Below are 25,052 nucleotides of genomic sequence, written 5' to 3' on the forward strand. Positions count from 1 at the left end.
TCTGGCACAGGAGGGACATAGAACAGGTTGCCAGGGGCTTGAACGGAAGTCCCATAAGGGCAACTAAGATAGCATTAAGATCCCACAAAGGAACCAGCTCTGTCACAGGAGGGTGGAGACGAATGACTCCTCTTAGAAATCTCACTACCATGGAGTTAGAGAAAACTGACTTCCCTTAGATGGGCAGATGACATGCCAAGAGCGTTGCTAAGTGTACTCTCAATGAGCTGAGTGAGAGACCAGAAGACAGAAGGTGTAACAAGTACTCCAAAATGTCTTGAAGGCAGGCCAGCATTGGCTTAGTTCCCCAAGCTAGCAACCAAACTGAAAATTGCTTCCACTTGTACAAATAAGTCACCCTAGTAGAGGGCTTCCTACTATTAAGCAACATCTATCAAGCAGCTTCCAAACATCATTCTTCACCCTCATCTAGCATCCATGCCAAGAGAAGCAGAGTCGCAAGTGCTTGATCCAAAACTCAACTGTGGTGCTGAATCAGTAGTTTGGGATAAAATGGAAGAGAGATGGGGGGGTCAAGCTGATAGTTTGAGTGGACCAGAGAACGAACATTGTCCTATTCCACCTGGTGTGATGCGAATCAGTTTGGCAGGATCCAACTTCAGCTTGAGAATGACCCATGGGATGATGGGATTGGGGGAAAGATGTACATAAGAGCAGATTCCCAATTCAGGCTGAAGGCATTGGTTAAGGAGCCTGGACTGAGACCCACTTGAGAGCAAAATTGATGGCACTTCCAATTATCTCTCATTGCAAACAGGCTGATAATTAGAATACCTGGTCTGCAAAAATGGACCTCTGCACACTGGATTTCAGAGACCACTCGTGATTCTAAGAGAAATTCCTGCTGAGGTGATCTGCTGAGTGCTCTCTGGACTCCAGATAAGTGAGCGGCTCTGGGAAGGATACTTTCCTTGATGTAGAAATGCCAGAACTTTATTGGCTCCTGACAAAGCTGGTCAGGGTGGGCTCCTTCCTCCTTGTTCACATAATACATCACAGTGGAATTGTTGGTGAGTATATGAACCTCTGAACCCCTGATGTGATCCCAAAAGGCATGGCATGCATTGCTCAGAGCTCCAGGACATTGATTTTGAGGGAAGCTTTCTGTACCAACCAGAAGCCCAGAATTTTTAATGTCCCCAGCTGTGCTTCCCAACTTATTGAGGAGGCATCAGTGACTCTAGTCCTGGTTGGTGTAGAATGAGCAAAGGGAATGCCCTGGCATACATTGATCTGAACTGCCCAGCACCTTCGGGCCCAGAGGCACTCAGACAAGCCTGTCTAACGATTGGTAACTCAAATGATAGACCAACTTCTACCACACTTGAAAAGAATGAAGGCACAGTCTTAGATGCTGGACTACATAACAGCATGCAGCCACATGGCTGAGAAACTTTAGGCATACACAGACCATAGCTGAAGGTTGAGCCTGAAGTGTCAGACAGAGGTGACAAATTGCTTAAAACCATTCAATGCTCTTGAATTCAAAGAACCTACTAGGGCCCTGTGACAGAGTGCTAGCTCGTTCTGGTCACTTAGGTAACTGAGTAACAGAGAAGATTACAGGATTAATTGGAATCAATTAACCTTTTATGGTGGGGATTGTTGACACCTGGGGGAAATGGTTGGGCTAATGAAGTAATTAGCTCAATAAAAGTTGGAGATATGTAATTGGCAGGAAGTGAAAGGGGGAGCTCAGTGAGTGACCTGGGGGCTGGTGGAGCAAGCTGGTTGGAAGACTCCTCTTGACACATGCCTGTACTATATTCTGCAATACTTGGAATCTAAAGATTAAAGATACACGGGGGGGGGGAGGGGAGAGACTGTGTGTAGGATGTGAATAAGAGACCACCCAAATGGGTCAGGCAGTATTGCACCCCAGATAGCCGAGGGAGCCCCAGGGAGCCCTTTCGATTCCCCAGTGAACTTGATTTTTTGAGTTATTAACATCAACTTCCTTTTGTTCAGGATGAGACCCAGGTGATCAAAGAAACAGTGTGAATTGGACATAAGCAAAGCCTTGTTTCCTGGAGTTGCCTCTCAGTCACCTATCAGGTATCAGAAGATATGAATTTCTCTTTTTCTCAGGTATACTGTCACTACCCTCATGCATTTTGTAAAAATGCAAAAAGCCAAGGACAAGCCAAAGGGAAGCACAGTGTACTGATATTATGATGCATTTTTAATTACATTATTACATACTATTTTTTCCACAGGACCTCAGCCTCATTCAGTGCACAAGATGGACCTGCTTTGAATGAATTAGGATTGTGTAGTGGAAGAGGCTGTTTGTTATTAATAGAACCCCTGCTTTATTTGTTGCAGAAATTGGAAGCTGCATAGTGGAATGAGCCAAGGGAATGCAGGAAGAGAAAGGAGGATCTCATAGTTAAGGCGGTTGAGTACCTCCCTGGAAAACTGTATTTTATCTTTGCCTTTGCCACACAGTTCCTATAACCAAGATGTTCAACCCAATCTTTTTACATGTGGTCACTGATTGATTGTTCTTTGTTTTCTGGCTGCTACGCTGGAGAATCTGGGATCTGGTTAGCAGAAGTTTTGAGTACTCACAGCTGCAACGGAAGTGAATGCTTTGGACATATAAACCATGCTTTGGACATACAAAGCACTGTATAATGCTACGTACTCTGAACAAAATCAGGTGTTAGGCATCTCAAATTGGGCACCTAATATGAGTGGGCAGTCTTCTTCTTCAATCTGTCTGTGCCTCTGATCCCCACCTGTAAAGTTCGGATAATACCACTCCCTCCCCTGACAGGGTGTTGTGAAGATAAATTCATTAATGTTTGTGACGCACTCAGACACTACAGTATTGAGCATCATAGAAAAGTCCATGAGGAAATTGTTAATTTTGTATTTGGAGCAGGGTTTGAATAGTGTGCAGTAATTCAAACCTAGGCCTACTCATTAAACAATGAGGAAAAAACTAAACTATTATTGAATAGTTGCTTATTAAGTGAACATCATCCATGCTGTGCACTGAACGAGGCAAGAGTCCTGTGGAAAAAAATAGTATGTGATCATGTAATTAAAGACCATATCATAATGCTTGCACACAAGGGCGATGAATTAAGGTTGCACAGGCAACCTTAATTCTGGCATCTGCTAACTTTTGAATACTTACATTGCAACTTTAATGTTCTTTTAACATAGTTTTTTGTGTGTAACTTAACTATGTTTAGGAAGTCACTGGTGAAAAGTCATGTCATGCAGGTTAATAGATTAGAATAATAAAATGAACAGTGGAACTTATCTTGTCCTCACAGAAGTCAATGGGAGTTTTACACCTATGCTTAGCTCTCTACTTCTGCAGCCACTTGGATTCATTTCAATGACTGGTTTCAAAAACCATGATAACAACAATGGTTACAAATGTCTACTAGTTTTTGGAGTCCAAACCAACTTAAGGTTCCTGTTCAGATTTGGTAGCCCCAAATTTTGCAGCCGACCTCACAGGAGAGGTCAGCTGCACGTGAGCCAAATCCAGAAAACGGGCCTCTTTAAGATTTGGATCCAACTTGGAACACTACCGATGAAAGGGATGAAACAAAGCACATAAGATCCCACCCACCCCCCTCCAAAAAACCCAAACCAAAAACAAAAAACTAAACCACCTGTGAAGTTTGGTACACCTTCATTAGTTTCATAGTTTTTGTATAGTTTTGTGAGGGGAGGGTTGGTTGGGGTTTTTTATTGTTTAGTTTGTTATTGGATTTGACTTCCTTCCTCGGGGAAAAAAACCCCAATATTATATAACATACAGAGACCAAAACCAGCTCAAGCAAACATTCTGTTGTTAGAGATTTTGAGCCAGTCATGTCACAAATCTTTCATTCTTCTGGCTTTATTCATTATGAACAGCTTATGCCTGAATTTCATTAATATGAGCATTAAAGGTTTGGGTTTGCTAGCATCTTTGGGGCCTAACATACTATGTGCTCTAATCTCTTTGTATCCCATTTATACGCTAGTGTAATGCCATTACTGCTCTCCTGGCTTGCATCTGGGTGACATCTGAATCAGGACCTATGGATTTCAAATGGAGAAAGTTGACGGTCTGTTTTAAAGAGGAAATCATGTAATGTCTGAAGGCTGGTTTTACAGGCTGAATTGAACCTCGAAGAGAAGATCATGCCCCAGCTCTGACCTATGCCTGTTTTCCTGACTTGTGGTTCTGTGACCTCTGGAGTTGTAGACCAAAGAGAGAGAGGCTGCTGGGAAAGGAAGTGGCATAAGCGCAAGCCACTTTTCTCAACTGAGAGAGGCTTGAAGAGGCGCAACAGCAACCATCGCTGCTTGCTGGTAGGGCTTTCCACTGACTGAGGTACAAGCTGTAGTGGAGCTCCCAGCTAAGGAAGGTGCCCAAGGAGGAGATGTGCTTAAGTCGTCTGTGGAAGTGGCCACAGAGGCAAACATAGGAAGTAGCCTTAAGAAAAGAATGTCTAAGCAACCATTGGCTTCATTGTTTATAGCCTCTAGGCTGGAGCCCATGGTACAGGGAAAGGACAGTCTCCTCTACCACAATGAAGTGGTTCTTAATCCTGTATCATCAAGGTTGAACCCAAGATGAAAGAGGAGGTTTGTACAGACCCAGGAGAAATGGCTGTGGCCCAGAGAATGAGGAATTGAGCAAATGATGGTTTTGTTGGGTTGTGTTTGCTTGTGAGATTTTTATATATCCTGGAAGGGATGGATTTGTTAGGTGGTTGGAGGGCTAAACTATTCTTCCAAAAGAGGAAAGCCAATGCACAGAAGGGGAAAAACCGAAGCAGTGGAAGAGATAGGTATCATGGTTTCAGGGCAACTGCACCTATGTTCCCTCATCATGGTCCTTCAAGGGCACCCACAGTAGGGTCCTGGCTCCTCACCCATTACCTCTCGTACATGGAAATCCAAGTCTCTCTTCTTCCTGACCAGGGAATCTCTAAGGCTTCACAGTTCCCTATGATATCCCCAGCAAAGTCAGACTGCCTAAAAGGCCAGCAGCCTATGCTTTGCTTTCTCTCCAGAGACTTTGAAGAGCTGTAATTGCCAGCAGCTAAGTTACCAAATAGCTGTTTCAAAGCAAGCACATTTATTCTTAAGGTGAAAGCATTACAGTGAAAATTATTAAAAACAAAAAGAGAATCTTAAAAAAATAAACCCACACGCCTTACTGGAGATCACCGCCAACTCCAGCCTTGAGCTTTGGTGGGTATCAGTCCTTCAAAACCCACTTCTGGGTTTCCACATGGTTACAAGTTCATAACAGTGTGAGATTCAGAACCAGAACCCCATGTGGGCAGATAAACCATTTCTTTATACACTTTGGGCCTTTGATCGCTAGTCTTCAGGAAAAGTTAATCAGCAGTTAATGACTCACTCCTCAGGACATAGTTTCAAAAGACTGCTTTTGCATAACTAGAGGTGAGGAATTTGCATTAACCTCTCCCTAGGATTCCCCAGGAATTCACTTCACACATTATCCCAAAAGTCCATTCTCATCCAGCACATTGTTCACTACTATCCTTTGAATCCCCACATCTCATACTTGTCACATCTCTCCCCTCAAAAGGTTAAATACAATCCCAGCCTACAATAATCCATAAACTATTCATTTAATACAATGTACCCTGAAGATACTTAAACTTAATTCAATAAGGTATCCTAAAGATATGGCAGGACATTGCCATATCTATCACACCAAGTAACTCTCACACAGGTGGCTATAACATCCTTCCCATTATTCTTTCTGTAATGCCAACTGTCTATACTGTGGGTCAGCACTTCTGAAACTGGGGGCCGCACTGATCAACTCCTCCCTCTCCCTCCCGCATCTCCTGCATGCCAAGGAACAGCTGTTCAGCGGCACGCAGGAGGCGCTAGGAGGGATGGGGAGGAGTAGGGATGGGGCACGCTCAGGGAGGGGGTGGAGTGGGGGTGAGGCCTTGGCCTGGGGGTCTGCAAAAAATTTTAAATTAAAGCGGGGGGGCCCCTCAGGTTGCTAAAGTTTGGGAACCACTGCTATAGGCGTCTTCTTCTGTTGCTTGATTTGCTCATCATTATTTCTCTCCTCCATCTCCTGCCCTTTTACTTCATTGATTTCAATGATCATTTTCTGCAGTTCACTTTTAAGTAAAGTCCATGCATGAGTTGACATTAGAGACATTGCAGAGGCAATAGATGTTTAGAAATGCAGCCAATTCACCGACCAGTCCATGTTGTAGTGATACTAGGCCTTGTGCTAGGTCTTGTTACTATGCTCCTGCTACTAGTGTTTTGGGGTTCTACTTGTATGAATAGAGTTCACCCACCACTTACTTCACTTGCTCTACAATTTAATCTAAGCAAAAAGCATTCCGGTTATTTTTTGTTAGTTCAATGCCAGTGGGAAAAGCAGATAAATTAAGCAACTTCCAGGTGCCAAGTGATCACCACAGTTACATTTTTAAAGTTCACATTGCAACATGCTCAATTACAACAGGATGTTTCTTTTGGTAGTTTCATTTTTAACTAAAATTACTCTACTGCAGCCAACATTCCTTTTTACTCCTTTTTCAGGTGTGCTCTCTCCTCTTTGTGTATATTGGATGTTATGTCACTGTACATTTTTGCAGAGGAGGGGTTCTCATACTTTGTTCTCAGATCAGTCACAGAGCAATTAATGGTCATTGATGAGCATTCACAGAAAACTATTTCCCACGAATGTCTTTATAGGAAATACTGTACAATACTGCACAGATTGCCAAATTATAGCAATGTGTGTGTATCCCAAAATACTTTTAAAAGGCACCATGTTGCATGAGCCTTCCTGCACTTTTTAGAGCAGGAGTTGCAGCAGAGTGAGTTGTTACTAGGGATTGATTTTAGGATGATCAGATTTCCTGGTCACAGACCAAAGTCTAGCAATTAGTCAGACAGTCGCAAGCAGCACCAGCTGTAATTAATTTCCTTTTCTCATACAGAGGGAATACCAAGTACCCAGATGCTATTGCCTAGGCCTTTTCCACATAGCAACTGTCTCTTCACCTTGACCCAGGGCTGGAGTTCTCAAATCCTCTTCTTCCTCACTGAATGCCAGTGCCACCAGAACTCATTTACTTATTCTCCCTTCAGCTCCAGTGACCAGCAAGGAGCACCATTCCTTGCTCCTTTGGCAGCAGCCAGAACCTGACCTGCTCAGGCCCTGCAATTCCTTTTATACGAGACTCTGGTCTCTGATTGGCTGCTTCTGTGCAGCCTTTCTAGGCAGGCCTGGAGGACCCACCTCCTCTGCTCCTTCCTGAGGCAGGGTGTAGTAGGACTGCAGGGCCTCCAACATGGGGCCTCAAAGGGCTAGGTACATCCCATCACATTCCCTTTTACATGTTTTTTAATGTAGTAGTGTCATTATGCATAATATTTTAGCTGGCACCAATTGTGCAGTCCTACACTGGACCTGACCATTCCTCTCCAGTAGAACCAAGAGATGGGTAACTGCTGTTCTTCCCCAAAGGCCCTCAATTGTGGGGTCTTACAAGGATTAATACTGCCACCCCTTCTCTTTAATATCTATGAGACCAGTTAGAGAAATAATGAGATGTCTTGGGCTCCGCTACCAACAATACGCTGATGACATCCAAATGTATCTCATTATCCATTGACATACCCATGAGCACTGCTTAGGTGTCACATTTTCCACGAGAGATCAGCTTCTTGAGGAAAAGCAACTGGCTCAAACTTAACCTAGGACAGACTTAAGTGATGGCTGACAGTAGAGGAAATGCTTTGAAGAATTATCAAGATATTACCTCTCCCCATACAAGGTAATCTTCAGCAATGTTTAAATTGAATAAGAGTATCTTATTTCTAGTTTACAAATGATTAACTAGTGGGCATGTTAGTGTTTTATTTGTCATTATGGGAGCTTTACAACTTTCTTTGAAGCATCTAAACTTGCTTTTGCGAGACAGGATACTGAACTAGGCTAGTGACCTGATCCAGTATGACATTTCTTATGTTCCTAATGCACAGGACTGTTCATATATTCTATAGAGACAATGTGGGTAAGGTAATATCTTTTATTGGACCAACTCCTGTTGGTGAGAGAGACAAGCTTTCAAGCTACACAGAGTTTCTCTCTCACCAACAGAAGTTGGTCCAATAAAAGATATTACCTCACCCACTTTGTCTCTAAGAGGGCTCTATTCTGAAGTGTGTGCCCTCTCTAAATTAAGTACTACAAAATTCATTGTGTGACCATCATTTTCCCTCCATGTTCTGCACTAGCTCCCAATCAGCTTCTGGGTGCAACTCACAATATACTGGGTAGTAACCTCTGAAGCCCTGAATAGCCTGGGTCATGGCTCTGTTCGTGACTGTCTCTTCCAATAGGTCCGATCACATCAATTATCACTAACAGACACCTTTTCCTTCTGTCCCCACAACGGAACGCCAGAGGGTAAGCACCAGGCTGTGCTCAGTGGGGGGGCTAAAACATGCTCCCTCATGTTCCAGACTATTGAGCTGATGTACATGGCAGTGCTGGGTTTGATCTGTGACATGGATCAGCTACAGGTGTTTCTTTTATTTGTCTAATTTGTGCCCAGATGTGATGATGGCGCCCAGATTAAATATTTTTAAAAATGAATCCCTCTTCCTTTCCCCACTAAACACAACTTGAATTCACCCTGTGTGGAGAATTGCCACAGTTACCATTAGACATAGGTCCAAATCCCTTCAAACATGGGGAAACTGACTCTGAAACCAGAAGTGAACTTTGTGACTAAGGCGTCTCTTGGTTATAAGAGCACAACTAGAAAACAAATCACTGGTAGTTCTGCATTTGCAGTATCCTCTCTTCAAAGGAAGAAAAAATATTCAAACACAATGGATGAAATCCTGACCCCATGCAAGTCAATGTCAAAATTCCCATTTTCTTCAATGGGAAGAGGATTTCAACTAGGGTGACCAGATAGCAAGTGTGAAAAATCGGGACGGGGGTGGGGGGTAATTGGCACCTATATAAGAAAAAGCCCCAAATATCGGGACTGTCCCTATAAAATCGGGACATCTGGTCACCCTAATTTCAACCTATGTTTTTATATGTATAAAGAGCTAAATAACCACCATAGCAACTAAACAGTACATCAGGTAAGAGTCAATTATAAAGCATTCAATGTACAAGAGTCCCACCTCATATTCAGCTATAGTTTTGAACCACATTAACCCGCACACAAGGCCTCAAAGAAGAAATAGTTTTGCTTCAAATCTGTGTATGTCGAGAACTTTGCCCTGAACACAGCCAAAGTACTACATTTGTAACACTTCAAATTACAGATGAGCCTGAAACAGAACAAAGGATCTTAATTCCCCCCCACCCGCTGAACTGTGGGGAGTTTCAGATCAGAACTCCACAGCTTGAGATCACTCCTTTATATCTGTTAACTTATTTATTTTTATTTGTAACAAAGTTGGCTAAACTGCCTTTACACAGATTCAGTTTAAAGAGATCCAACCATATTGTTTCTGGATAGTTTTCTTCCCGTTCATGTTGAAGCTGGACCTCTGGAAAGCAGAGCCCACTCTAAAATGCAGAGTTTACATCACTGTTTATATTACCAGCACCATATACTTGGGTAGCTGGCATTGTAAAATGTGCGATTTTACATCCAAAATATTTTCCTAAATGAGCATAACTCATGGAAACACGTTTCCTATGTGAATATTCACATATCATGCATATATAGTGTTTAGCTTAATGGGCCCCTGGTCCTGGTTGAGGCCTCAGGTTGCTACCAGAGCATAAATTAATAATACTGTAATCTGTATTTACTTAGCCTGTTTTCATGAACATTGTTGACATTCACTGTGTTTGGTTTTGATAAACAATCCAATCAAATCAAAGTTATTTTTTAAAAATAAACTATTCGCTCAGCTTTCCTAAATTAAAAGATGTGTCAATTCTAAGGCCAGAAGGCACCACTGTGAGTATCTAGTCTGACCTCCTGCACAGCACAGACCATAGGGCCCAGGATTACAGAGTCTCTACTTCCCTCTTCAGTCAGCAAAGAACTGTGAAACCCATTAGCACAGTGTGCATCTCATCTCCCCTCTAGTGGGCAATCCACTCAGAGGCTGACAACCTACCATTGTTACTCATTACTCTGATAGGGTGCATCTACACTTCAAGCTAGGGGTTTGATTCCCAGCTCAGAGACACATACTCATGCCAACTCTCATCAAGCTAATGAACTAAAAATGGCGTGTAGCTGCCATGGCAGGAGCAGCAGCATAGTGCCTAGAGTCTCAGATGGGTATGTCCTTGGGGCAGCTAGCTTGTCCCACCACTCACATTGTTGCAGCTACTCTCTATCTTTCATGTGGTAGCTCAATGAGAGCTAGCAGAAATATGTCTCATCAAGCTGAGCGTCACACTCCAGCTTGAAATGTAGTCGTACCTTAAGTTCAAGTGGTAGAGATCTTGTATTATTGTGAAGGTCCAGACCCTGCTGATAACTCAAGTTGGGGGTCACCATGGCATCACATGATAGAATTTCTGTTTCTTTCCATGTATTTTTTTTTAATTAGGCTGTCACATTAAAAAAAAAAATCTACATTAAGAGAATGTTAAGTTTACAAAGTCAAACACTCAAAAGTTAGGAAATACCAGAATTAAGGTTGTCCCTTGCAACCAGAGTTCATCCACATTGTTGTCTATATGGGGATTTAGGTTGGCTTAAATAATCTGGTTGGGGTGTGGATTTTTCACACCCCTGACCAATGTAGTTACACCAACCTCATTTTCTAGTGTAGACCCGGCCTAAGGTGACTCACGCTGTCACAAAGGCCGCTGCCTCATTTGTTGCAGAAGTTAGTGCATAAGGAATGAGGCAGGAAACTGGAGGAGGAGAAAGGAAAGTCTCATTGTTAAGAAAGTTGAATCCCTCCCTGGAGAACTGGACACTTTGCCACAGACTGCCAAGCAAGTCCCTTAACCCAGACATTTCACAGGGGGTCACTAATTGTGTGTTCCCATTTTTCTGGTTTCCTAGTGTGAGACATCTGTGGCTGGATCTGCTGAACTGCTGAGCACTCACTACTGCCACTGAAATCAACAGAAGCTGTTCTTTGAATGTATAAAGTGCTGTATAATGCTAAGTACTCTGAAAAATCAGGCCCTAGGTGTCTCAAGTTGTACCCATTAATCTTGGGTGCCTTTTTTGACCTTAGTCTCTCTGTACCTCTGTCCCCCATTTGTAAAATGGAAATAATACCACCCCCTCACCTCAGAAGAGTGTTGTGATGATTAACTAACAAATGTTTGTGAAACACTCAGATACTGTAGTGACGAGTGTCATAGAAAAGCCCAATTAATAGAAAAGCCCAGGAAATTAATAATTCAGTCTTCAGAGCAGGGATTAAAAACAAGACGTAGAGCCACACACTGAACAAGAAAAAAAAAATAAAATTTGAATATGTGCTCCTTCAGTGAGCACCGTCTGTCTTGTGCAATGAATTAGGCAGGTAGTATGTACTCACGTAATTAAAGATTATCATAATACATATGCAAAAGGGGCCCAAATTAAAGTTGCACGTGCAACCTTACTTTTGGTATTTCTTAACTTCTGCATGCTTGACTTCGCAATCTTAATAATGATTTTAAATGTAGGGGGTTTTATTAATTGATATAACATTATATATAATACCATCTCCTGTTGCTCTACAGAACATCTGCTCTGAGGATTTGAAAGGGGTATGACTCTTTTGCCTATAAAGCATCATTTCATTTCCACTGATGGCAGTGTCAGCAGAGGGGCCAGTGATTAAGGACCTGATCAAAAGTAATGATGAAGTAATATAGAGTTAACTGGGCTTTGGATCAGACCTTAAGTAGGCACAGAGTCTGAACTACCTTGTAATTCTAGAGGTGCTCTCTCCAGAACAGGGCAGAGGCACATTGGCAGGGTGGTGCATGAACGTATGCACTGACATTGTTTATCAAAGAACAGGTATACACTGGGCAAAGGACCTTAATTTCTAGGATGATACTTTCTAGGACTGTCAGTATGGCATAGTTCAAAGGCATTAAATTCACATTTTTGTTTCCTAAAAAAAAAAAATTAAAAGAGAGCTGGACACTAAATTAGAAGGAAGAGCATACAGTCTCCCAGGTATGCTGCACCAAGAAGTGTATGTTAAGATTAATCTGCATTTAAAGTGGTGGATTGGGTTCAAGTTTGGGAAGGTATGAGAATGAAGAAGGAAAACAGCCAGGAAGCAGAACTGATAAAGATGGAAATTTGTTAATTAATGAAAATAAAATTACTTTCCAACTCTTAAATTTGTAACTCCAATAGTTAATTTGATTCTGACATATATTTTGGTGAGCAATGGGTCCGTCCTTAAAACAGTCTTTGATTTGTTTCCTCTCTCTTTAAACCACAGTTTCCACTGCTCACTGTCTTGGGTCCATTACGTCTATTTTCTCATCTCAGTTGACACTACTATGTTAATTATGAGCAAGTGATGGCTTTATGGTTGCTTCTCATTTCTCTGTTTGAAGAGAAGATGGCCATAAGCTTTGGACTTCTTCAGACTTGCTCTAGAAAACCGACAACATTCAACCCTACTTGATATGTAGAAATCCCTTGAGGGGTCGAGCACGTCTGAGGGTGACACTGCTTTCAAAGAGCTGTGGAAAGCTATTAACAATATGCAGCTTTTACAGATAAAATGCAATAAACCCAGCTGTGACCTGCAAGCAAGAATACCATAGTATATGCTTGTGCCTCTCGTATTACATAAGTGAAACATTATTCTTGACCTTGACTCTATTTAGCTGGTTGGAGGTTGGACCAATCTTGTGAGTGTTTGAAGACTGGCCCATTATTGTACTGAGGAGCCAAAACTGGGAGTGGAAGCATCTTATCTAAGTGTATTTCCTGGTTCATGTCCTATCTCTGAGGAGTTGCTGTCTGAATGCCTCATGACTGGATAAATTCCAGACAGCACAGCTCCTGGAGACACAATTGTTGAATTTGCTGAGCTTTGTTTAACTGTATTCTTTTCTGCTCAATTCAATGAGGAAGAACATTGGGGGCTGGTGACACATATATTTTTAAAAAATAAAGAAATGGGTAGATCTCACCTTCCTTATTTGCGGAGTCTGTTAACTTAGCTGTTTCTGTCTGTCTCTATGGTAGTCACTACTGTGCAGACAGCCATTGTCTTCTTTCACTAGCATATTATTCACAAGCACAATCGATTGTTTTAATTTTCAATGTATAAGTACATTTTTCGTTGTTTTTGTTTAATAGATGGCTTAAAATACTTGTATGCACACAATGTAACAAGCAAATTCAGCACTCCTGAACAATGGAAAGCACACTTGTATTTTTTCCACTTTCACTGATATTCATATATAATGCCAGGAAGTTGGTGGAATCATCAAAACATAAATAAGACAAGAAGGACTGAGCAAGTCCAGAAGGATTATTCTGGAGGCAGTGTTTTCCAGAAGGATATAAGATCCTGGTCACCACTAGCTGAGAAGTACGTTGTTCATGGAAAATAAAACATCTTACATTTATACAACACCCTTCACATTCGGGGCTTCCAAAGTCCTTTACAAGCTGGCATATAAGGAACACTTCATTCACAAGGGCCAGTCTAGGCAATCCTGCAAAACCTATAGCCCTGCAAGATGGTAGGAGCAGGAGAGGCCCAACCCAGGTAAAGGTAGAAATGCTAGCATATTTACCGATCTTGCTCTAGTGTCCCATTGCATGGATTACAAGCTCTTCTGTGCTGATACAGCTCTGTAGAGATAATAACTTGAGCTCCCTGCATTGGTCAGGGCAGCTGTCCCTTTTGGGTGTCCCTGGCTGTGAGAATCCACCTACCAAGTCCTTAGCATTAAATAGGAATAGTGTTCTTCCCCTAACTCCCTGCACTAGCTTCTGAAGGAGACATTGTCTCCAAAATTATGCTTCTGTTTTCACTCAGTCCCTCTAGACTTTATAGTTTGATGTTCCTATCAAGTCTATAGGCTTTAAAAACAGAATAGAAATGAACTGTGTAATAAAACCCACTGTAGACTGCTGACCTGTCCCCTAGTACATGCAGGACTCACTGTCACATCCAGAGTCCTTCAGGGCACCATTTTATTCTTCGCACATAAAACTTATCCAGATCACCACAACAAATCAGTTCCTCTGCCCACCATGGGCTGCAGCTCCCAGAGGCTTTCCCCCTGGCCCTTCTCAGTGCTGAAAGGAGGACATACCCTTCCTTTCAATCTCCCTACTGCAGGAGCCCATCTCTCTCATGCAGCTGAGATCGCTCAACCTTTTATAGACCGGACCCCTTCCCAACTGGGTCTGATAATCAAAAGGGGGAGGCCAACCAGTTACATACACCTTCCATACACCAGTCCTATAAATCTTTGCGCAAACACACATACCCCAGTGCTGTGTTATTTACAGCTGGCCCCTGCAACCCCTTTATCCTTGTTATGGCAAAGGAAGTAGGGCTTGTGGCAGGGGTAGGGTTTCACCCTGAATCTTAGAAATTGGCATGGGGATGGGGGCAACTGAATGGTTTTGCAGCAAGGGGCCCCAGAGTTCCTTGAATCAGCCCTGCCACCCACTCCTAGGATGAAACACAGCTTCAGTAAGCACAACATGTTGGTACAGGAACAAGAATATCATACCCATTTGAGACTACAGGGGCAATTTTTAAATAAGCTGAATATAATGACACAAGTTGAAATTTGGCCAAAATACTAGTGTTAACACCGGTGCTATTGCAAAAAGTGCCATGGCATCTTTAGTCATCACCAGTGATCTCTTTTATGTCTCAGCCAAAAGATGGCACCATTAGCAAGACAGTGCCCTTCTAAAAATCATACATTAGTTGAGTTTTAGCTCTCAGGGAAGAGGGCCACCTATTGAATCACCACCCACACCACTACCTGTACCTGTTCCTCAGAGACCTTGCACTTAAGCATCAATGCAATCTAATGATATTTACTTTGAGAGATCTGATGGGATTATACCAGAAGACAGCATGCCCGAAAGCCATATATATTGCATCTTCCTGAAGGACACATAATACCCGTGTGGGTCAATGATGCCTACAAATAACATGACTATGGTTAAGCAACTACTTATCACACCAATCAGTATTTGTCTCATTGCTTTCTTGTACTTCCCCTGTCTGTTTGAATAAACCTTTTTGTATCACATTTTATATTAGATTGTAAACTTTTGGGGGGACGTACCCTCATGTATTTGTGCTGCACCTAGCACAATGGGGCCCTGATGCATGCCTGGATCCTAGGCACTACTGCAATATAAATGGTTAATAATAAATAATAATAATAATAATAATAATGATTTAGGAGACTCAGAACAGTATGAAAAAATTCACTCCTTCAGCAAAAGTGTATGGAAGCCTATTCAGGGATTCAATGAATATCAAAGTATCTTGCAGTCGCATTGCAAATCTTAGAAAACAGTCTGTGCTACCACGTAAACTGCCTTTGCCTCTCTCTGGTCACACAAAACTATATCAGATCTATATAAGAACATAACATAAGAACTTCAGAACGGCCATACTGGGTCAGACCAAAGGTCCATCTAGCCCAGTATCCTGTCTTCCGACAGTGGCCAATGCCAGGTGCTTCAGAGGGTTTTGAAAGTAAACTTCAAGCCTGGCAATTTTTTAATATAAAAACTTTAGGGCCCAGTTCTGTTCCTTTTGAAGGTAAGAGTAAAATTCCCATTCTCTCCAATGAGAACAAGACTGAGCCTTTATACTGGAAAGTATTTAACCATTAAACTTTTATAAGGTTATACTGAGTAAAATGAATGGAGTTTCCTCTGAATTTGAAAAACTAAACATTTGCATGTACTTCTTTGTATGGACTGATGCCATATGATTTTCAGTTGACTTTCTTTCAGTTTCTTTCCAAAAGAAAAGAACACAAAAAAGGAAATATAAAATACATATGTACATAGTACACAGCCATCTCTCTCCTATAATCATTAATAGTCCTATTCAACATAGGGACTTTTTCTAGCTACCACAAATGGACAGGTTAAGTATTTCAGCATCAATTTCTCTCTAAACTGCATCACTTATGAGATATAGAAATTCTTTTATCTCTGCAATATTTAGACATAATGGGGAGACTGACACACAAAATGACCACCTAAGAATGACCCTACTTTTCTTAAAAACATTTACACCCTACCATCATTTTTATTTAAGAATACCATTATCTGTATGCTGTTTTATATCTACATTGTAGATACTATGAAACCTTTAAAAACGCAGTGCCTAAAGGAAAAAAGTGTGTGAATGCAAGCGTTTTACTTATCACAAAATCAATGACCTTGGTTAAAGTGTGTGAGTGGATTTGCTGCGCATTTTTTCCATCAAAGTGAAAAATAAATCTACCCTAGGCAGGTCCACTTCCTTAAAAGTATATTATTGTTTCACCTCACTGCACCATATCATCTGGGGAGGACTGAAGGAAAGAGGGGCATGCTGAGAAGGATTCAGGATCTGTTCTCAAAATGCAAATTCTGGTACTCTACTTTACAAGTAGACAGCCAACAATCCGATATCTCTGGCAAAGTCTTGCTGGCTTTTCTTAGCCCTGGTCTACACTAGGAGTTGAGGTTGAATTTAGCAGCATTAAATCGATTTAACCCTGCACCCGTCCACATGATGAAGCCCTTTTTTTCGACGTAAAGGGCTCTTAAAATTGATTTCCTTACTCCACCCCGACAAGGGGATTAGTGCTGAAATCGGCCTTGCCGGGTCGAATTTAGGGTACTGTGGATGCAATTAGACAGTATTGGCCTCCGGGAGCCATCCCAGAGTGCTCTATTGTGACTGCTCTGGACAGCACTCTCAACTCAGATGCACTGGCCAGGTAGACAGGAAAAGGCCCGCAAACTTTTGAATTTCAATTTCCTGTTTGCATGGTCACCTGCAGCTTGCCACGCTGGCCAGAGCTCATCAGCAGAGATGACCATGCAGAGTTCATCAGCACAGGTGCCCATGATGGAGTCCCAGAATCGCAAAAGAGCTCCAGCATGGACTGAACGGGAGGTACGGGATCTGATCGCTGTATGGGGAGAGGAATCCGTGCTATCAGAACTACGTTCCAGTTTTCGAAATGCCAAAACATTTGTCAAAATCTCCCAGGGCATGAAGGACAGAGGCCATAACAGGGACCCGAAGCAGTGCCGCGTGAAACTTAAGGAGCTGAGGCAAGCCTACCAGAAAACCAGAGAGGCGAACGGCCGCTCCGGATCAGAGCCCCAAACATGCCGCTTCTATGATGAGCTGCATGCCATTTTAGGGAGTTCAGCCACCACTACCCCAGCCGTGTTGTTTGACTCCTTCAATGGAGATGGAGGCAATACGGAAGCAGGTTTTGGGGACAAAGAAGATGATGATGTTGAGGTTGTAGATAGCTCACAGCAAGCAAGCGGAGAAACCGGTTTTCCCGACAGCCAGGAACTGTTTCTCACCCTGGACCTGGAGCCAGTACCCCCCCGAACCCACCCAAGGCTGCCTCCCGGACCCGCCAGGCGGAGAAGGGACCTCTGGTGAGTGTACCTTTTAAAATACTATACATGGTTTAAAAGCAAGCATGTTTAATGATTAATTTGCCCTGGCATTTGTGGCTCTCCTGCATGTACTCCCAAAGCCTTTGCAAAAGGTTTCTGGGGAGGGCAGCCTTATTCCATCCACCATGGTAGGACACTTTACCACACCAGGCCACTAGTATGTACTTGGGAATCACTGTAGAACAAAGCATTGCAGTGTATGTTTGCTGGCATTCAAACAACATCTGTTCTTTATCTCTCTGTGTTATCCTCAGGAGAGTGATAGCATTCATGGTCACCTGGTTGAAATAGGGTGCTTTTCTTAAGGGGACATTCAGAGGTGCCCGTTCCTGCTGGGCTGTTTGCCTGTGGCTGAACAGAAATGTTCCCCGCTGTTAGCCACGGGGAGGGATGAGGGGTGAGGGGCTAGCTACGTGGTGGGGGGAGGCAAAATGCGACCTTGGAACGAAAGCACATGTGCTGTGTATGTAACGTTAACTGCAAGGTTTACCGTGAAAGAGTGTACCCATTGTTCTATAAAATGTGACTTTTTAAATACCACTGTCCCTTTTTTTTTTCCTCCACCAGCTGCATGTGTTTCAAGGATCACAGGATCTTCTCCTTCCCAGAGGCTAGTGAAGATTAGAAGGCAAAAAAAACGCACTCATGATGAAATGTTCTCTGAGCTCATGCTGTCCTCCCACACTGACAGAGCACAGACGAATGCATGGAGGCAGACAATGTCAGAGTGCAGGAAAGCACAAAATGACCGGGAGGAGAGGTGGTGGGCTGAGGAGAGTAAGTGGCGGGCTGAAGAAAGGGCTGAAGCTGAAAGGTGGCGGCAGCATGATGAGAGGAGGCAGGATTCAATGCTGAGGCTGCTGGAGGATCAAACTAATGCACTCCAGCGTATGGTTGAGCTGCAGGAAAGGCAGCAGGAGCACAGACCGCCACTACAGCCCCTGTGTAACCAACCGCCCTCCTCCCCAAGTTCCATAGTCTCCTCACCCAGACGCCCAAGAACGCAGTGGGGGGGCCTCCGGCCACCCAACTACTCCACCCCAGAGGATTGCCCAAGCAACAAAAGGCTGGCATTCAATACGTTTTAAAGTTTTAAACTTTTAAAGTGCTGTGTGTCCTTGTCCTTCCCTCCTCCACCATCCCTCCCGGTGCTTCTCTCCTCCACCACCCCTCCCAGGCTACCTTGGCAGTTATCCCCCTATTTGAGTGATGAATTAATAAAGAATGCATGAATGTGAAGCAACAATGACTTTATTGCCTCTGCAAGTGGTGATCGAAGGGAGGAGGGGAGGGTGCTTAGCTTACAGGGAAGTAGAGTGAACCAAGGGGTGGGGGGTTTCATCAAGGAGAAACAAACAGAACTTTCACACCATAGCCTGGCCAGTCATGAAACTGGTCTTCAAAGCTTCTCTAATGCGCACCGCGCCCTCCTGTGCTCTTCTAACCGCCCTGGTGTCTGGCTGCGCATAACCAGCGGCCAGGCGATTTGCCTCAACCTCCCACTAGGAATCTTCCCAGACCTGCAACACTATGCTGTCCCACCAGTCTGTGCTTGTTTCCTGGGCCCAGAATCGGCGTTCCATGGCATGAACCTGCCCCACTAGCACCATGATGCCTACATGGCCAGGGCCCATGCTTTGAGAGAAGTCTGTGTCCATGTCCTCATCACTCTCGTCACCACGCTGACGTCGCCTACTAGCCCGGTTTCGCTTTGCCAGGTTCTGGTGCTGCATATACTGCTGGATAATCCGTGTGGTGTTTACTGTGCTCCTAATTGCCAAAGTGATCTGAGCAGGCTCCATGCTTGCCGTGGTGTGGCGTCTGCACAGAAAAAAGGCGCGGAATGATTGTCTGCCGTTGCCCTGATGGAGGGAGGGGCGACTGATGACATGGCCTACAGGGTTGGCTTACAGGGAATTAAAATCAACAAAGGGGGTGGCTTTACATCAAGGAGAAACAAAAACAACTATCACACAGAATGGCCCCCTCAAGGATTGAACTCAAAACCCTGGGTTTAGCAGGCCAATGCTCAACCCACTAAGCTATCCCTCCCTCTTGTATTTCAGGCAGGACTTCATGGAGGGAGGGAAGGAGGGGGGAGCAAATGAATACAAAACAAATCTGGTCTATTTCTTGTTTTGATCCACTTCATCTATCTTTTACATCTTTGGCTGGCAGCAGACGGTGCAGAAGGACTGCAAGCCATCCACATCTCTTGGCTGCTTGGCCGAAGATGGTACAATAGGACTGCTAGCCATCCTCATCTCCTGCCTGCCTGGCAAAAGATGGTACAATAGGACTGCTAGCCATCCATATTTCCTGCCTGCTCACCATAACGTGGTACAATAGGACTGCCTGAAGCACTAAAGAGAAAAGAATGTGAACCAGTCACTCCTTGATCTGCACAAGCTGGCAACTGACAAGAATGACCCTCATTTGTGTGGTCGAGTCACTCCTAATTTAGTCCCTGCACCCATGTCTGCCCAGGCGCTCCTGACCGATGCGGCCAGGAGCACCTCGGACATGACGATGATGGCTACCAGTCCTATTGTACTGTCTGCTGCCACAAGGCAATGGGTTGCTGCTGCTGTGTAGCAATGCAGTACCCCGTCTGCCAGCACCCAGGAGGCATACGGTGACAATGAGCTGAGCGGGCTCCATGCTTGCCGTGGTATGGCGTCTGCACAGGTAACTCAGGAAAAAAGGCACGAAACGATTGTCTGCTGTTGCTTTCACAGAGGGAGGGAGAGAAGGAGGACCTGATGACATGTACCCAGAACCACCCACGACAATCTTTTTTGCCCCATCAGGCTTTGGGATCTCAACCCAGAATTCCAATGGGCAGCGGAGACTGCGGGAACTGTGGGATAGCTACCCACAGTGCAACACTCCAGAAGTCGACGCTAGCCTCGGTACTGTGGAAGCACTCCGCTGAGTTAATGCACTTCATGCACTTAGAGCATTTGGTGTGGGGACACACACAATCGACTATATAAAAACAATTTCTAAAAAAAACGACTTCTATAAATTCGACCTAATTTCGTAGTGTAGACATACTGTAGATAACAATCAGACCTTTGATTTACTTAAATTGTTTTACATCACCCCTGTTCCTGGGACATAGCGTCTAGTTTGGTTGTAAAAGCTGTCAGCTAAAGTTCCTAATGGGTCAGCCACAGAAGTGTAGGTTGGGGTGGCTTGCTAGCCGCCAACCCTATCTCATCCTGACCTTTGAGCTGATAAAGAACTATATGTGTATGCACTGACCAGAAGCATTCATAAAGAATTAAGACAATATAAGGTGTTAATCTCTGTTCTAGGTTTGCTTTCTAAATGTCTTGTGAGCTATTGACAGCACCTTGGATTAACAGAAAACTGAATTTCTCCATCTTGTTCCTCTATCCAGAACATTCCGCTCCCTCAACTAGATTTGAATCTAATTTCTTTTACTTTAAATGTACCAGTCCCTTATTGCTTTTCTTACAAATTTCACATTCTGAACCTTTAATTAAAGGTAAAATAAACACAATATATTGCCCTTCAAACTGTATTCAGTTTTACATATATTACTGTGAATACACTGGATTTCTAAATGCCATGGTTCTATTGCAATTAATACCTGCTTTCTGGTAGTATTGTTTCCAATGGGTTAACCTGTACCATTTTGTTGTGGAAAAAATGTGTTAAAGCTAGTAGATAATACTTATCTCTTATATAATGCTTTTTCTCCAAAGAGCTCAAAGTGCTTTAGAAGGAGGGGAAATATCATTATCCCCATTTTACAGATAGGGAAATTGAGGCAAGGGGGGTGAAATGGCTTGGCCAAGGTCACACAGCTCAGGGGCAAAGCTGGGAATACAGAACCTAAGTCTCCTGAATCCCAGTCTAGTGCAATGTCCATTGGGTCACAATGCCTCCCTTTAAGAGGTAGTTGTCTTGACTCAGCAGATAAAAATAAAATCATCATGCCTATTTTTTTAAAAGAAAGTCTTTCGTCGGCTTACAAAGGAAGCAGCACTGTATGCTTTAGTCTCTCTGAGTTGCATCTCTGAATTTAACTTAAGGGCAGCCAGGGGCCAGTTTATAGAATTCCACTGGCCACATCTGTCCACCCTTTGTATGTGGTTAAATAAAAAACAAACAAACAATCTCTTCTTTAATAATACACCTGGACAACAATACTATAAAATGGTGCAGCTCCCACAAACGATGTTCATTTTGAGGGATGGACCAGTAATCAGATCACAACAAATCCAACAAAATCAAACAAGGAAAGATTATTTAATAGTTTCCAACAACAGTAAATAGTGTATATACTTCCATTTATCCACAAAAATGCCTCAAAACTACAAACTAGACTGGACCTGATGCTAGAAGTACATGGTGGGGAGCAGTTGGAAGGAGATGGCTGATGTAACTAGTCTTTTGCCTTGCTTATTCTATTATTGTATATTCTATATATTATTTTAGGGTAAGTTTTTCAAAAGCGCCTAAGAGTTAGGAGCACAAGTCCCACCAAGAGTCAATGGGATTTGTGTTCCTAACTTCCTTTGGTATTTTTAAAAATTCCACCCTTAAACAAAAATGTGGTTGTTTAAACACTGCACACATAAATAGACTTTTGAGATGTTCAGCTGAAAAGTTACTGTTGGTTTCTTGAAAGTATGAATAATTCACTATTTTCAGTATGGTGTTTTACTAATTTCTAAAAGTAAATGCCTCCAAACCCACATTTGTTGACCTGGGACTGGCACTTGGCATGAGCAGCATATTAGATGCTTCATGTTAGGATATTGGAAGAGAAGCATTAAGGAACAAACTGGAATAGAGTATTTTCCTTTTTATTTGTCACCTTAGCTCAATAAAAGCACATCAAATAATACTCATCTGCCAAAAATTTGAATCAAAATGCTGGCTGTGTCTATCCACGGGCAGGCAAGAGAGGCAAACAAATATAATACTGACCTAAGCATTCCCTGGTGTGTTAGCTTCTAGACTAGTTAGCATGCCCAACAGTGCTCCTTGTCTGCAAAGAAGCACAGCCAGCCGCTATGGAGAAATAGCCAGTTCCACAGCACACCTGCTGGCATTTAGCAATAAGCTCTTGAGAAGTGCACAATGGTCTTTTCTACCACGGGTGCAGGGAACACTATTGGACCACTCACGCAAGTAAAGTTATACATATGTAAATATTTGTAAGATCAGGGCCAAAGTCATTACAGTCTTGATGGCTATTCATTCACCTGTGTGAAATCAGACCAGTCTCAGATTGTCTCAGACCAGTTCCTAAATCACTAAGACTGACAGAAAGTGGCCCACTCGGTGGCAGTCTCAGCATGCAACTGAAGGAATGAATGAGCATGCAGAGTGAAATACCCATCCAACTGAGGGGTAGAAGTACTCTGGTGAAACAGAGGGAGGAAGTTTAAATTTCCACTGCTGACACCATGCCAGGTTTTGGGTAAATAGAGGATGTTTTAAAAAAGCACACAGCATTGTGTAATGTATAGGAAAGAAAATGTTCTTCAATGTTTTTTTTAAGAAACCTAGAACAATTACCAATATACAGTGAAGTGGTATGTATTCAGTCCAAACCACACATCTTCCTTTTGTTGGTCACCTCTAAAAAGCACTATGTCTACAATAAAGACCTTACAGCTGTACCAATGCACCTGCGCCACTGTAAGATCTCTCATGTAGCCACTCTCTGCCAATGGGAGAGCTCTCTCCTCGCCACATAATTTGTGACATTACACTCCATATTCTTTATGAAAATATGCTTATGATATGGATATGACATAACTGAGATATACTTTATGCAAGAAGAAAAGGAGTACTTGTGGCACCTTAGAGACTAAAATTTATTTGCGCATAAGCTTTCGTGAGCTACAGCGCACTTCATCGGATGCATGATGGCTCACGTAAGATATAGTTGGAAAGGTTATGATTTACTGAATGTGATTATCCAATTTGTATGCATGTATCATTTCTGTATCTAAAGTTAGGAATATGAACTATGTAACGATTACAACTGGGTGTGTATTTGGAAGACACCCACCAGACAACAGGCCATCAGATTTGATGGGCCACCAGGGAGAAACAACAACACTGTAAAGATACTAATCTCTCTCCCTCCTGGGAGTGGTCATGGGATGCAACTGTGACACTACTAGGTCAGGTGGTCTTGTCACCTGATACTAAACATTATCTTGGACTTCTTGTAACTTTCCACTAAAAGGGAAGGTGGGTCAGGTTTGGGAAACAAAGGATTCCCACCTTATGTAAACCTTATTTAAGTGTGGGGAGGAAGGCAAATGGGACTATCTCCTCCATTGCCTACCCAAGAAGAAGGACTGCTGAAAGAACTTGAAGGGACAAAGGAAGTAACCCAAAGGGAAAGGCAGAGGAGAGTCCAGACTGAAACAGAGGTCCCGTCTGCAGGAAATAACTGGAACGCTGAGCCACAGAAACTCTGCATCCTGCCTAAATTCAACATTTAGGGTGAGAAATTACATTTTGTAACCTGTTTCTTTAGTGAATCAAGCTTAGTTTGCGTGTTTTGTTTTATTTGCTTAGTAACCTGCTTTGTTCTGTTTGCTATCTCTTTAATCACTTAAAATCTACTCTTTCTGGTTAATAAATTTGTTTTGTTTATTATTAAACACATTTTCTGTAATTTCTGTAATTTCGGCAGAAAAGGTGGGCTCAGTGGTATCTCAGCACATCAGGTGGCATCTTAAAGGGAGCCAACCTGTCACAAAGATCTCTCATGTAGCTGCTCTCTGCCAATGGGAGAGCTCTCTCCCATCTACATAATTAAACCACACCCAGATGAGCTGTGATAGTTATAGCACTGTGCACACTACCACTGATGCCGGCAAAACTTGTGTTGCTTGAGGGGTGTTTTTTCAGACCTCTGAGTGACATAAGTTTGGCCAACATACATGGTAGTGTATATGTGACCTTATTAGTCTGTGTTTAAATAGGTCTCAAGTAACAAGGATAATCACTCTCCTCCCACAACATGAGCTGTGCATGCCTATTGTACTGATATTATACAACAATGGAGCCAGTCAGCAGAAGGATTACATATTTCACAAAGCAGCAATGCCAAGTTACTATCTCAAGGCATGTGTGGAGTCAACATAGTTTAGAAATAGAAGTAACATTTTCCATTGTACTTGTCAAAAGAAATCTTTCCTATGAATGTATATAGACCTTGAATATGAATGAAGAGATCTGCTTTCCAACACTGCCAGGTAGATTCAAAACTAATTCAGCTCATGTCCTAAAAACAGCAAGAGCAGTTCCAATATAAATAATTTTTTTTCCTGTTTCAATAATCATTAAATCTGCTCAAACATGCTGTGATTTTGCCTGTCATGAATATGGTATAATAAGCTG

The 25,052-nt window shown here is 42.8% G+C and overlaps 1 long non-coding RNA gene across 1 annotated transcript; it reads left to right on the top strand.

Annotated features, from left to right (window-relative positions):
* Positions 1–1,701: 1,701 nt before the first annotated feature.
* On the top strand, positions 1,702–5,353 carry LOC122464254. The gene is made up of 3 exons (XR_006288199.1): positions 1,702–1,779; positions 1,990–2,076; positions 4,014–5,353. It is a non-coding gene; the product is annotated as an uncharacterized LOC122464254 (long non-coding RNA).
* Positions 5,354–25,052: the final 19,699 nt, after the last annotated feature.

The sequence above is a fragment of the Chelonia mydas genome, chromosome 2, assembly GCF_015237465.2.
Source record: "Chelonia mydas isolate rCheMyd1 chromosome 2, rCheMyd1.pri.v2, whole genome shotgun sequence".
NCBI lineage: Eukaryota > Metazoa > Chordata > Testudines > Cheloniidae > Chelonia > Chelonia mydas.